This window comes from Idiotropiscis lumnitzeri, chromosome 14 (assembly GCF_059441095.1).
Source record: "Idiotropiscis lumnitzeri isolate Australia: NSW breed Sydney's pygmy pipehorse chromosome 14, RoL_Ilum_1.0, whole genome shotgun sequence".
NCBI lineage: Eukaryota > Metazoa > Chordata > Actinopteri > Syngnathiformes > Syngnathidae > Idiotropiscis > Idiotropiscis lumnitzeri.
Genome location: NC_142404.1, coordinates 18,086,460 through 18,099,741, shown reverse-complemented (window position 1 = coordinate 18,099,741; position 13,282 = coordinate 18,086,460). Strand labels below are relative to the sequence as shown.

Genomic DNA, 13,282 nt, shown 5'->3' with positions numbered 1-13,282 from the left:
TGTTGATCGTAACGCTTCCCTGAGTGCGAGACGATGAAAGCTGCCACATGCTGCGTCACTCCCATGCAAGGTTTGCAACTGCGTCTGGTCTGTCGCGGCCCGCGCAAAACAGTCGTTCATAATTAGTCCGAAAAAAATATTGGAGACCAGGAAAGGTTCCAAAGGGCTTAGCGTGATAAAAATCTGCGTTTCAATGAAAAACGAGGCGCTACGCGCTGCTTAATGGTTGCGGCTCTCGCAGGAAATCAGCTTTATGGTTGTTCCGCACCTAAAATAACAAGCGAGCCTCCACCGAGATAAACACTGGATCATAATTTGCCGCTGTCTAGTGCCATTTAGCGGAAATTAAGTCGGATACAACTACATAAAGTCTTCCCGGGATAGCGTTGAGGTTGGACGAAACACACGCGACCGTCGCAACGGCTTTCCAAACTTGCGTTGAAATGCAGCTCTAATTAATGTTCAGCCATAAAGCTGCTGATCGTTGCGTCATGTGACATCCTCAAGGTTATGCTCGCGACATCTCATTAAGATGGCAACCAGCATCGACAATTAACAAATGTGTGTCACTTTGTTTGCGACTCATCAGAAAAGTACTTTGTTTTGTTTTTCCATCTCTGCTCCAGTCTCACCCCTGAGCTTGTTTTGACATGCTTGTAATTAACGAGCCATTAAGTCATTAGGCTCCGCTATGTGAGAGAGACTGGTGAGTTATGGCTGGTGGAAGCCATCAACTTGCACAACAAGCATTGACTCGGCGTCAGTGGAGCGGGTGCACGGCAACACTTTTTTTGGGGGGGGGGGCGGGTCAAATGGCTTTACGGTTTTCGTAGGCAATATGCTCCACGCGACCGGGATGATGCGTTAAATGTGTAACGCTTTGCGGTGGGGTCAACCGTCGGGTGATTTTCTAGGTCAAAATGGCGTCAAAAGTTTTGAAAGACGACGAGAGAGCTTCTCAAGTCAACACTGCGGTGTGCCGTCCAGTATTTTAAGCGGGTTTGGAGGTTGTAAACGGTTTCTAGTGACTAACGACAAGAAAGGAGAGAAAAAGAGACCGTTGCAGCATCACGAGTGGGACCCGACCGATTAATCGGTCATCCGATTTAATCGGCTAATACAAAATATTTTGAATTGGAACATTTAAAAAAAAATAAAAAAATTCTTAAAAAAAAAATAAAATAAAATGACAAATTAAGACAAAAAACAACCCTCCCACAAAAAATAATACATTTAAATTCATATTTTTTTGTTACAAGCATAAAGTGTCCCAAAAAATGTTTTGATTAATTCTAGTTTTTTTTTTTTTTTTTAATTAATCGGCCAATAATCAGTTTTCTGAATTTTATTCCACCAAATATCGTAATTGCCATTTTCCATTTTGGTCAGGCCTTAATCACAACTCATACAATCCGTGGTGGTCGAAGCATCGTGCTGCTTCCGTCACGGGGATGGAAAAACTCTCAAGCCACCAGCACATTGATTCTTCCAGCAGTATACGCTCGTCATTATTATTTTATGATTTGGTGTGTTTTATGTTTTCATAACCTCGGCTTGGTTGTGCCTCTCATAAAGTCTTTTTACTCCGTCATATTTACGTTCAATCTTTATGTACCGCACTTTGTTACAGCTGCGCTTGTTTTTCTAAAGCGCTCTATAAATAAAGTTGAGTGTCTCCAAGATTAAGGCATGCAAGTCTGAGCACACGCGGACTTGCACAAACTGCCAACGGCTCGTGAAATCAACGGCGTTGCTTGGCTAACTGTGGCAAATTGCTACGCTAATATGCCATTGATGCTAACTTCAATTCCAGCAGAGAGCGGGGAAAAACTAAACAAAAAACACGCAAGTACCGAGAGAACTCGCAAACTTCATGAGCTGAGATTCGAACCCAGAACCTGCAAACGTGAACTTTCCGAGGTTCCGCCCTTCCATCGCGCTGCATAATTCAAGTTCACATTTTATCAAAATAGAAATTACATTTTTAATAGGGCGGCCTGGCTCACTGGTTGGAATTTCCGCTCCGGCTTTCATGTGCGCGCACACACGCACTTGTTTGCTGTGAGACAAAAGATAAAAGGACAGCATGACCGTCTCCTGATTCAAAGCATTTGTAACTAAAAATCATGGAATGAATTCCCGCACTGTAATTAAGATGCGATACAGCACAGGATAAGTGTTAAAAAAAAAAAAAAAGTGCACAGCTTGAAAAATGAACACTGCACCAAATAAATTTTATTCCCGCTGAATCCGTGTTTATTATCGATCGAAATTGCTCAGACTTCAAAGCGAGCTTTGGAGAAGCGCGCAGCGGACAGCGTGTGTCACGGTCAAAGTGTTTCAGATACTCGCCGGGACAAACAAACAAACGGCGTGTTGACAAAGACTTTTTAATAAAAGGAACATTTCAAGATGAGTCAACGTTTCTTTCAATGTCATCAGATTTGGGAAAGGCGACGAAATAATGACGACATCAAGCTTGGAAACGTGCACACAAGAACTGAGAATATTTTGGTGAAATAAACCTTTATCGGTGCTTTAGCACAACGCCAGTCCAGGAAATGATATTGCACCTGAAAGGCAGGATTGCTTTTTTTTTTTGTGTGTGTGTGTGTGTGTGTGTGTTTACCAAATCGTCTTTTCTCAAGTGTGCTTTAGAAACGGATGATAATGACATATTAATGTCAGGCCTACCGGCGTGTTGTTTTTTTTTTTTTTTTTATTCCCCTGCAGAAACCGTCAAGCACATCTCCGACTTTGCTAATGATCTCCGACAAACTGACAAGGCCTCTCTGCTGAGATCTCTCACAAAAAAAAAAAAAAACAGCCACGTGCATCGATCAGCTGGGCTGCACATCAGCCTCCAGCGGATGCATATTTTAGTAGCTTGCACAAAACAAATCAGACGCACAACAAGTGCTTACGCACGACCCAAATGCAAACGTTTCTCCTCAAAGAACACTAACACACACCGGGCAGGGGGCGGGGCCTAAACAGCTTTGACTCCGATATATGAGAAAAGGTCACACCGTCGGACGTGTGCGTAATTATCCCCGAAATGTTGACCTTAATGTCGGGTGCCGACGCTTCATAAAGATTTCAAATCTAAAGTCTGACATCACAAGGGCGAGCACATTTTCACCGAGTAATGGGAATGGAGACGCGACTGCCTCCAATATGTTGGATTTGCCTTGGTACTCCGCTCTTCAATTCTGAAGCAAAGTCACTTGAAGGTGATACCTGGGAGAATAGGATCCTGAGGCCTATTGACTCTGTACATTATTAATTCCGTTTCAAGCTTACAGCAGCGCCAGCATCATTTCACGAGCAGAGATGAGAAATGGGAACGGTTGGGGGTGGAATGCTGTGGCTTCGTTTTCCGCCCCATGTCAATACCACGCCAAGAAACGATCGGGGTTGCAGCCCACGTGCAGCGTGGCGGAAGGAGTGCGGGCGGAAACCAGATTTGGTTCCGCGTCTACCAAACTTCCACTGTGAACTTCCAGTTTTGTTTTCCTTCTACACACACACACAAAAATGCACAAATAAATTCTGAGGAATTGGACGATACGGCTTATTGAGGACATTCGGTTGGGGAGGAGCCTCGCATCGCCGTGGGCATTAATTTTCAGGAAAGCTAAATAGTTGTCATCTTGCTTAAGTTGGAAAAGCCTTGCATATGTTGTTAATTTTGAATAATGTCCTCGTGGATTGCAACCCAACGTAACGAATGGGGCTGAGGACGCATCCCTGTGGAGTGCCAAAATCTATAGTTTTTCGAGCATTCTAGAAAATCTTGGCAACCAGCCACAGATGAGTATCGGATGTTTTTGGACTCGTTCACCACAATGAAAGCGACTACTTACCTCCAAGTACGACACACCAAGATCTCACAAGGTGCGACCTCAGGCTGACGATGGATTCACCCCTCGCCAATATTTTTGCCTGCAGCGTATCACCAAAAATCACATCATAGCGACTCTCCCCACTCGGTGGGCAAAATGTCCGCCGAACAGCAATGTAGCTTCTGCCCGTAGCGATAAGAGGAGCGCCGTGTAATAACCACCTTGGACAATCCGTCAACAGATCTATAAAATCTTATTAGTGGTGGAGGTGAAGTCGTGTCGATCCAATGCGACAGATGTGTTCTTGGAAGTTCATGTCCGCTTTGTTCCACCGCCGTGTGGCCGTGACAGGCCTAACCTTTAAATGTAAATCTGCTCACTTTGCCTGTTGTTGCTTTTTCTGCAGAAAGGAGACAGCAAAGCAAACGCCGCCCGCAGGAGAATTGATTAAATGTGAATAAGGTATGAGCTGCGAGCAGTGCTCGCGATGTAGCCGGTCGGGAGAACAACTGTCCGGATCATTTTTTTGCGGCGTTCTGCTAAGTTGCTGTGGCATCCGCGAGTCATCCACGGCGTGGCCATTAAAGCGCCGGAACACGGCCGACGTTTCTGACGACTATGAAGTGACGCGTTTGTCAAAACACATCATGACTAATCACTAACTCGAGCTGAGTTGAACATCGACGATGTTTAAAGTCCGACGACAAAAGGATCGACGGGAGGACAGGAACGGATGGTTATGTTTGAATGTTTCTTTTTTTTTTTTTAAAGCCATTCCTATTTGGCGACATTCATATCTAACATGCTTACAAAACTCTTCTCGTGGACATGCCAGGCTGAATGATGGAGGTGTCAGCGTGTACATGAACAAAGAAGGCAGCTTTTCTCAAAAACTGCTTGACAGCCTGCAAACGTGCTTGTAAAAAATAAATAAATAAATAAATAAAAAATGAAAAAGAAAAAAAGCATTTTTGTGGACAGATTTTTTTTCACTCAAGACTCACTCGAGTTTTCTTCAAAATACAGTTTTACTATTCTTATTTTTAAATGGACACGATTGTGCGATTCTCTGACTAATGTATAACAGCGTCCCAGAAAATCTCTTCAGTTTGTTGACACTTTTACACGCCAATCAAATGTCGACCATCGTGGCCTAGAAGTTGTCACGACGGACCGGAAAAAGCCGACGGACACGTCAACTACTTCGGACCTTCTGCGCATGCGTGAGAAGTAGTACCCCTCCAGGCCATCGGTGGCGCTAGTCACCTTAGACGTTGGTGTCAAATAACGGCGGTTTTTCGTGAATGAGAGTGAATACATCGTCTTTGCGCTCATCAATATATTCCTTTCAGATTTCTTCAGACCGCAGCGGTTCAACATTAAGCATATTCCGTTAATGACCGACGTGTCCCCTCCACCTGGAAGCCAAGGTTTATGGCGGCAATTGCCTCTAAATGGCCGCAGCATTTCTGATTTATGTGACATGAACATAATGCAACCAAAAGAGGCATTTCATCACCGGATATCTTTTTGATGAATGCTCGAAATTTCCCAAGGCCGTGAAGCACGAACTAACCCGGAAGAAACGAGGCCACCATGGGACATGCGTTGCGCTTGCTCGGTCCGATGCGAAGCCACGCACACACACATACACACTCGATAGCGTCGCGTGGCCTCTGTGACGAGGGTGGACGGAGACGGAGTAGACTCTTACGTGGAACATTAGACATGATTAGAAGTCATTGGCTGCGATGCCAGTCAAAGCGCTGGCGCAAACTCGCCGTCGAGCGGAAGGAGAGATGAAGACGACGGGCTGCTCGACAGACAGCAACATGTCAAATATTTTGCCAGGTGACGTGCTGTTGCTGAGCAAGTTTTTCATTTCCACTGTGCTGGCATTGAATGAGTTAAGAAATATTTTAATATTTAATAGACCTTTATCAGTATCTAGAGTTTGTTAAAAAATACATACTTATATTAATCATTAATATTAATCAATTTTGTTTATTTATTTAGATTAATTAATTAAACTTACATTAATGAGTACAATGACAATAAAGGGCTTTCTGATTCTGATTCCTGCATGAGATTTATTGTCTTATTTTACAGTCCAGCCATGTAACTTGAAAAAATTAATTGAATAAACCTTGTTCATGTTTTATTTTCCCTGTAATTCTGATGTGTCCCCACTAGACAGATGTTTTGTTGGAATGCTTTTGTTCATTTTCATGTTTTTGCGATATACTATATGTATTTTTTCTCGGATGAGGTGAGTTTACCAAAAGACTCCATCCATCTGCTCCTGGTCCGGCCCATTCTGTCAAATTTTAGAACCTATTGTGACCCATGAATCAAAAGGTTTGCCCACCCCTGTGTTACACATTTATATGATATAATAATTGGTCGATCGATGTTGCGGACATTTCATTTCCTGTTTCCAGCGCGGTCACAGCAGTGCAGCTAAATAAGTTTAAGCGTTTATGACTCACTCATCTTATACTTTGGCGCGGATCGCAGAATATGCGGATGTAGACAGCCAAAAAGCAAGCTTTCAGAAAGATGGAACATTTAAGCTTCCCATCAGAATCGAGTAAATGTTTTAAACCCTTTCAAGTCATATTCATATTCTACATATCTGCATTAGTGCGTCTGTTGTATTATCAGCGGACTTCAATATGCCTGATTGCGACTAATGCTGTTGAAAAATGATCCGCCGCACGCGACGTGATTGGTCGATACACCAAAGTGGCAAGAAAAGATCTTTTTTTTGTATTCCCATCGAAAAATAAATGTCTTTCCGACAAAAGGTGTTGTACAATTTCATACTAATGTGAGCTTTTGTGCAACTCTTTGTGCCGGAATGATGTCTTCATCAATAGTCTCTCGATGATTGAATTTGGGCATCGACAGCCTGCTACAGATCAACATTTGCAGACGCCCACTAAGCTTTGCCGTAATCATGTTTGGACAGAGATAATCTAATTCTCAGTCAATTATCTTGGCTTCCACGGAACTGATAATGGTTGCTCTTAAGCAGCAAATTGGCAACGTTGGAATGTAAACATCATGTTTCACGCTAAATGTGTTGGCTCAGTGGATCAGGTTTCCATTTTCTGGTCCGTGGCCACTTTTTCATTTGCGGGCAATAGCCGAGGTGCTCGAGAGGATGCGGGCGCACCCAGGGGGGGGTCCCGGACTCCATTATCATTATCAGTAAATCCCATCTTAGACACGGAGCGGCGAGGCAGATGTTGTGGCGGCGGCCCAGCTCAGCCCTCCGCTGGCATATTTCCCTGCCAAAACGACAAAGGCAGCCGCGATGAAGATGAGATTTTGACTTGGAGTCGGTCAGGATGACAATTGCATATCACATGGCACCTACGCGCGCTCTAAAAATATTCCGTGCGGCTGTCCAAGTAAGCAAATTGAATCCTCGTGTCTGACTTTCCGACTGTCACCGCCGCGTGCATGTAAATACCCGAGCAATTATTTACGCAATGTGGCGCCGCGGAGTTTCAGCACAGCAAACCAAATAACCGTCATGTTTGTTTTGGTATTAGGATGTCGCTTTAGCTTTGATAAAACAATGAACTCATTATGAATCAGGCGCCTTGTTGGTTCAAGAGGAAGTCTTCAAATTACAAACAAGTTTGGTTCCTAACTTGAATTTCCGTCTTAATTGGAATTACCCCTTTAATACTCCCTAAATCTCAAAATTAAATAAATAGCTAAATACACATTCTTATTAATAAAATGATAAGATACTGTACTAACCAACAGTGCTGAGAAGTGTGAGAAAGATTTTCGTGTCAGCGTTCACGTTACATTACACATGCGACCTTGCATTATGCGTCGCGCATTTGCGGAAAAGATGACGTCACTCACGGCGAAGCGTTCCCGGAAGTAAATGTGCTCCAGCGCGTCGGGCATTTGTACAGAGGAGCGATCGGATAGGAGGTAGAAATAAAGTATTCGGGGGGGCGGTCGAGGCAAGGCTTTTTGTTCTCATTTTCATGTAGACGTCACGTCATTAGAAATTAAAAATTAATTTAAATTAATTAAAAATATAGCAGCCGAATTATTACTACTGCCATAAATGACCATTTTCTGCTTCATGTTCCAAGTGGGATTCAATTGAAGTCAAATATAAAGTCAATACTGTTACTCGAAATTGAAAAGAAATGTAACCGAGCTGTTCAGGCCGTCATAAAAAAAAATAAAAACAAACAGATAAAGGTCCCGTAAGGGCAAAAAAAACCCAGAACTGCGTCACATTTTCCTGCGTGTGAGAATCTAAAATGTCAGACCTGGCATGTTCCGTCGACAAGTCAAAACGTCGCAGGGCGGGTACGTCCCTGAATTACAAAATATATTTAAATGGTTGAGAAAGAAACAAGAATCCACCGGCAAATATATGCTCAGTGGCGGCGAGCAGTCGAGTAATTACATTTGAGCAATCAATTAAATCGTGTGTGAGTTGCTCGCAATTGCCGACATCGCTGCCACACGATGATTATTCGGATTGACTTAAAGGGAGGTTTCGCAGTGATAAAAAAATAAATAACTGGCTGTAGAATGTTATTAAAATGACCTTTAGAATTAAGAGTTCAAGGATAAGTCTATACACAAAAAAAAAAAAGAATTTGTGTTCAACGCAGCCCCACTCATCAAAACACGACATTCCAATTGATATTGCGTTGGTGGAATATGACTTGAGCAGCAAAATCCACCAGTTTTTTTTTTGTCACATGCTGTCGACTGAAAACGACGTCATAGTTGCTCGGGGCTCAGCGAAGGACCAATCACGACTAAGTGAGCCGTGATTGGTCAACACCTGAGCAACTGTGATGTCGTTTTTCGGTCGATGAAAGTGACAAAATGGCCGCCCTCTGAGAGCGATAAAACCAGTTTTTTAACTGCTTCAGTCATCTTCCGCAATCGCAATATTAATCAAAATATTTTTCGACAAGTGGGAGCGCATACAACGGATTCTTGGAAAGAAAATTTTGGCGTTGACCTCCCCATTAATAAGGATGCACGGTCTAAAAAATAAATATATATTTGAACTTTCATTTAGTTCAACTTGAAAGATAAAACGGAGGAGGGTGGTGATAGTAATAATCCAGACAAACTCGTCATCAAAGAACGATTGTCGCGTTTCTCCAAAGAGACAAGAAAAAGAAATAATTGTCTTAGACGGGCAAAATAGTGTATGTTGAATATTCTTCTTCAAAAAAAAAAAACAGTCTTCTGTAGCGCTCTTCACCCCAAAAATAATGAATGCCATCCGAGCTAGAATGACGCTGTGCCATTTGACTCCGTTATCAATAAAACAGCAGGGAGATTCATCTTCAGAATCTTTTTGCCTCGGCACGTGGGTTTCTCAGCTCAGTACTTTCGCTTAAATTAGTATCTTCAGTAAACAACCTCCCAAGTTCACGGTGGAAAGGCACAAAAGATGAAATCAATAAGACAACTAAAAAAAAAAAAAAAACCAAAGCCTCCATGCACTTGCGCGTTTTTTGGCATAACAACACAAACATGTTGCGATCATGTCAACAATTCCGTCCATTCCTTTTTTTTTCTGCGCAGCTTATTCCTGTCGGTGCCGCCGGCGGGAATGAAGCCGACTTGCGGCGACTTTGGGCGAGCAGCATGTGCACTCCTACTAATGACAATTCATGTCGGGCTTCGGATTTCAAAGCGTCTGCATCAATCGAGTTAACCACAAATCACCCGGGAATGCTTTTTAGGACCGGAAATCACTCGTTCCAAGCCGAGTGTCATCTAAAAAGCTTTCTCGGGGAAAAAAAAAAAAAAAAAAAAATCTTGTGAGCACCAAGCGGCTTTTTGCATGCGCATCTCATGCTGTTTTTAAGCCAGTGCTGCGTTTTGGAACACAATAAAAGCTTGACGGCCATTATGGTCGAAGCGCCGCAAAATGTAACGACAGCAGTTATCGCCATTTGCTTTGCTTTTCATGTGGACTGAAAAGCCATCCGTCGGCTTATTTGTTGATTGGACGCACACGTCGCCGGCCAAGTTCAGCCTCACTGAGCTCTACGTACGTGATAAAACGTAATGTAGTCATGTACGACTTAAAAAGTGTGATAAGACATCTTTAGACTGACCACTAACAATTCGTAGTTTAGATCTCAGCGTTTCTCAGTCGCTGGTTAGCTTTTCAGTGGTGACGCTAGTTTCTCGATCACGTCGACAGGAGCTAAATTTCTCCCTGCTTGTTCTAAACCTTAAATGCATCTCTTCCTTTAACGTCACGTATCTATCTGCCCCAGACGGTGGAGAAAAAGGTGCCCAGCAAATTGTTTGCTGGTGCAGCAAAGCGGGGAGGCTAGCGCACAGCTGGACACAACGGCCGAGGCGGTTATCTTGTCAATCCCATTGGACGAAACGAGTCTTCACAGGAATTTTAAACATTCTCTTGTTGAAGTAAGTGACTGTCAACATCCCAGATGTTGAACACATTCGGGTATTTCCAGACAACAATTCCCAGGTGAGTTATTGAAATCACCACTTGGTTATCAAACATCCACTGCTAACGTAGCGCTAGCTCGCAACGCGTTTTCGGCACGAGTATAAATTTGAGGATTAAGGTTTCATTGATATCGCAATAAATCAATTACTCATTCAGTTAAAAAATACTTTTGGTGTAGTTTAGCTGCTGTTGTCATTTTTGTTGTAGCCTAGCTTGCTACATTTCCCGACATTTCACTGAGTGAGCGCGTTCATCTGATGACTTTGAATGTTCAATGTCAGTAGCATCGTCAAATCGAAATTGTTTGAAATGGCTTTATATTGATTTGCCCCCCCAAAAAAAATAAACAAAACGTTTAGGTTGAACATATAATGACGCCCCAGCCCACCTGTTGGCCTGATGGATCGTTCAATAATAGATACAGCACATTCTCAAGCCCCTTTCCCTTCTTTTCTTGAACTTGAGAGCGTCTATAAATAGACATCAATATTTAACGGCACAAAAAGAAGAGGCCATTTTCTCCTTCTTCCCGATGCTATAAAGAACAATGATGCGGCGCTTTGGCTGCTGCTCCGCAAGAAGCCAGAAAGTGCAAAGCAGAAATGCACTTTAAAGGGAGGCTCGGCTCTCCAGGAAGTCATTAGGTCAGAGAAGTGCGGAGGATGGTCCACGAGGGGGCTTTAATAATGAAGAGCTCGGCGACCGCGGGGAGATGCTGCCTGCAGCAGGCATTTGCGCTGCCGCGGAAATGAAAGATATCCAGGTGCCCCGCCCCAAATGTCCCGACGCCCCTTTGAAATAAACCGGCCGACCAACGCTTGTTTGGTGATTTGTTTTTGGCAGCGTTTTCATCTCCGGGGAAGTTCCAGTGACCAAATTATTAAAATCAAAACAAAACTGATTTATCTCTCTCTCTCTCTCTATATATATTTTTTTTTTTTGGGGGGGGGGGGCATGGGGGTGGTGAGAGGCTTCAAGTAGTTTGTTGTTTTGCTTAATCCAGAAGCCAGAATATCTTGACACCACTTTTCATCTGACTACTCAGTCCATGCACGCGAGGATAAGCTTCTTATTATATTCTAGCAGGTCATCATATGCTCGCCTCAATTGTTCTATTAATCTCCCGCCGAAACGCAGCAGATGCTAAATACAACAATGCACTTTAAATTTCGTAAGCGATGCACGTTAAAATATTTTATTAGCGTGATGCACGCTTTTTGTTTTGTTTGCAGTACAGCTGTCTTGTTAGTCATTTATTTTTGGACTGCTTCCAATTAATCTTTTTCAGATCTTTAGCAATTTTGTGGAGGTGAACGTTCATCTATGAGAAATTGCGTTCCCTTGTGTATGAAACGCGCTCCATCAATAAATTTGCCTTGCCTTGCCCGTGAGCCGAAATGCAATTGAAGTTAATTAATATTTTCAGTAAAGGTGATTTACGTTTCGTCGAATAGCGAATTCAGATTTGTTAATAGAGCACTTTTCATTCACACGGCGACACAATGTGCTTCAGACAACAACAGCGAAAAGCGTTTCCAAACAAAACAGCCCAAGACCTTCAAAGACAGGAAAGAAAGTAGACCCAAAAAGAACGAACATTGACATCGGAGTTGTCTTCGCTATTTACGTCACTTTGGATTCATTTTGCGCCGTCTCTTGAATTGGAAGCAAAGTGCCAACAAAACCGAGAGCTGCGTCTGCCGACTCATTGTTCCCGAGCTCTCATTGTGAATGGAGGCCGCACTCGTCAGCTTGCCGATTGCCGCGCTCATCTAATACCAGTCGCGACTAACCTTGGGGAGTCGCCGGATGAATTGAAAAACACTCTTTACGTTCCCATTTGCATGCGTTTGCCATTTGGAGCCGCGTGTCATCATTCCCAAAACCTGCTGAGTCACAGGAGTACATCATCATTATCATGCGCCGCAGTATTTAGAGCGCCGTCACCCCTTACTGGTCGGATGACGGACGGGTGAAAGTCTCCCGAGGCATCGTCGGAGCATTGTTGCGGACGTCAGGGCAGCTCATATTCGTTGTCATGACTGATTTTTAGTAGCGACCGTGCGACGAATGCGTCAAGAGGAGAGACTAAAAATGAGACCTGTCATGTCACCTTCACCGCCTTTGATGACGGCAGCAGCCCTTAAAGGCAATTTTGGGCTCCATTATTTATTTTTAGATTTTTTTTTTTTTCATATTTTAGTCCCTTCCGACAAGCTTGACTGGATGCACTTGACACGGCTGACGAGAAGACACACTTGTCAACTCAGTTAATGGGCTGCTCTCTTGAGCGGCTATCTCAGGAGAGCTTGCCACTTGTCCGGTCATTTCTACTTCTGTTTGGGAGATTAGGACAGAGTCACATGGCCATTTCCATCTCACACACACTCATTGTTCGCCACTAGACAACCTGCCCGCCGGTCTTGATTGTTCTCAGCATGATGCTCATTGACGCGACTCGCGACTCGCTTCCTCATTTAGCAACAGGTTGCTTAGCAAATTTCTGCAGAGTTTAACGCAAGCTGGACTCAATCGGTTTGTTACATAATTAAGTGGCGGGAAAGAAAGTCCTGTCAAGTGTAGTATTTACTCTTTACAGTGTAGAATGCTACAAATTTATCGTGGTGTCTTGACCAGATAGGAGCCAATCTTCGTATTCATGTCCAAAGACATAAAAAGAACCAACACGCATCACTTCCTGTCGGCGTCCAAAGATGGACGTTCATTTTCAACAAAAACAAGTCCAAATATTTACCGTAACACCAACTCAAACGCTAAATGTGCTGCCATCTAGTGGTCGAGACTGGAATTAGACCTAATTTCAACCAGTCAGATCGTGTTACGTAGGCCAAAAAATACAAATCAGCAAAGCAAAACAGAACCCTTTGAGTTTACTGAAAGAGGAAACTTAAAAGGCTCTAAGAAACTGATATTTGAACAC

General features: G+C 43.3%; 1 protein-coding gene across 2 annotated transcripts in view; it reads right to left on the bottom strand.

The window, feature by feature from the left end:
- The window catches only part of LOC148323843 (low-density lipoprotein receptor-related protein 1B-like), a 185,633-nt gene that overhangs the window by 160,758 nt on the left and 11,593 nt on the right, over nucleotides 1–13,282 (bottom strand). The window lies entirely within an intron of this gene.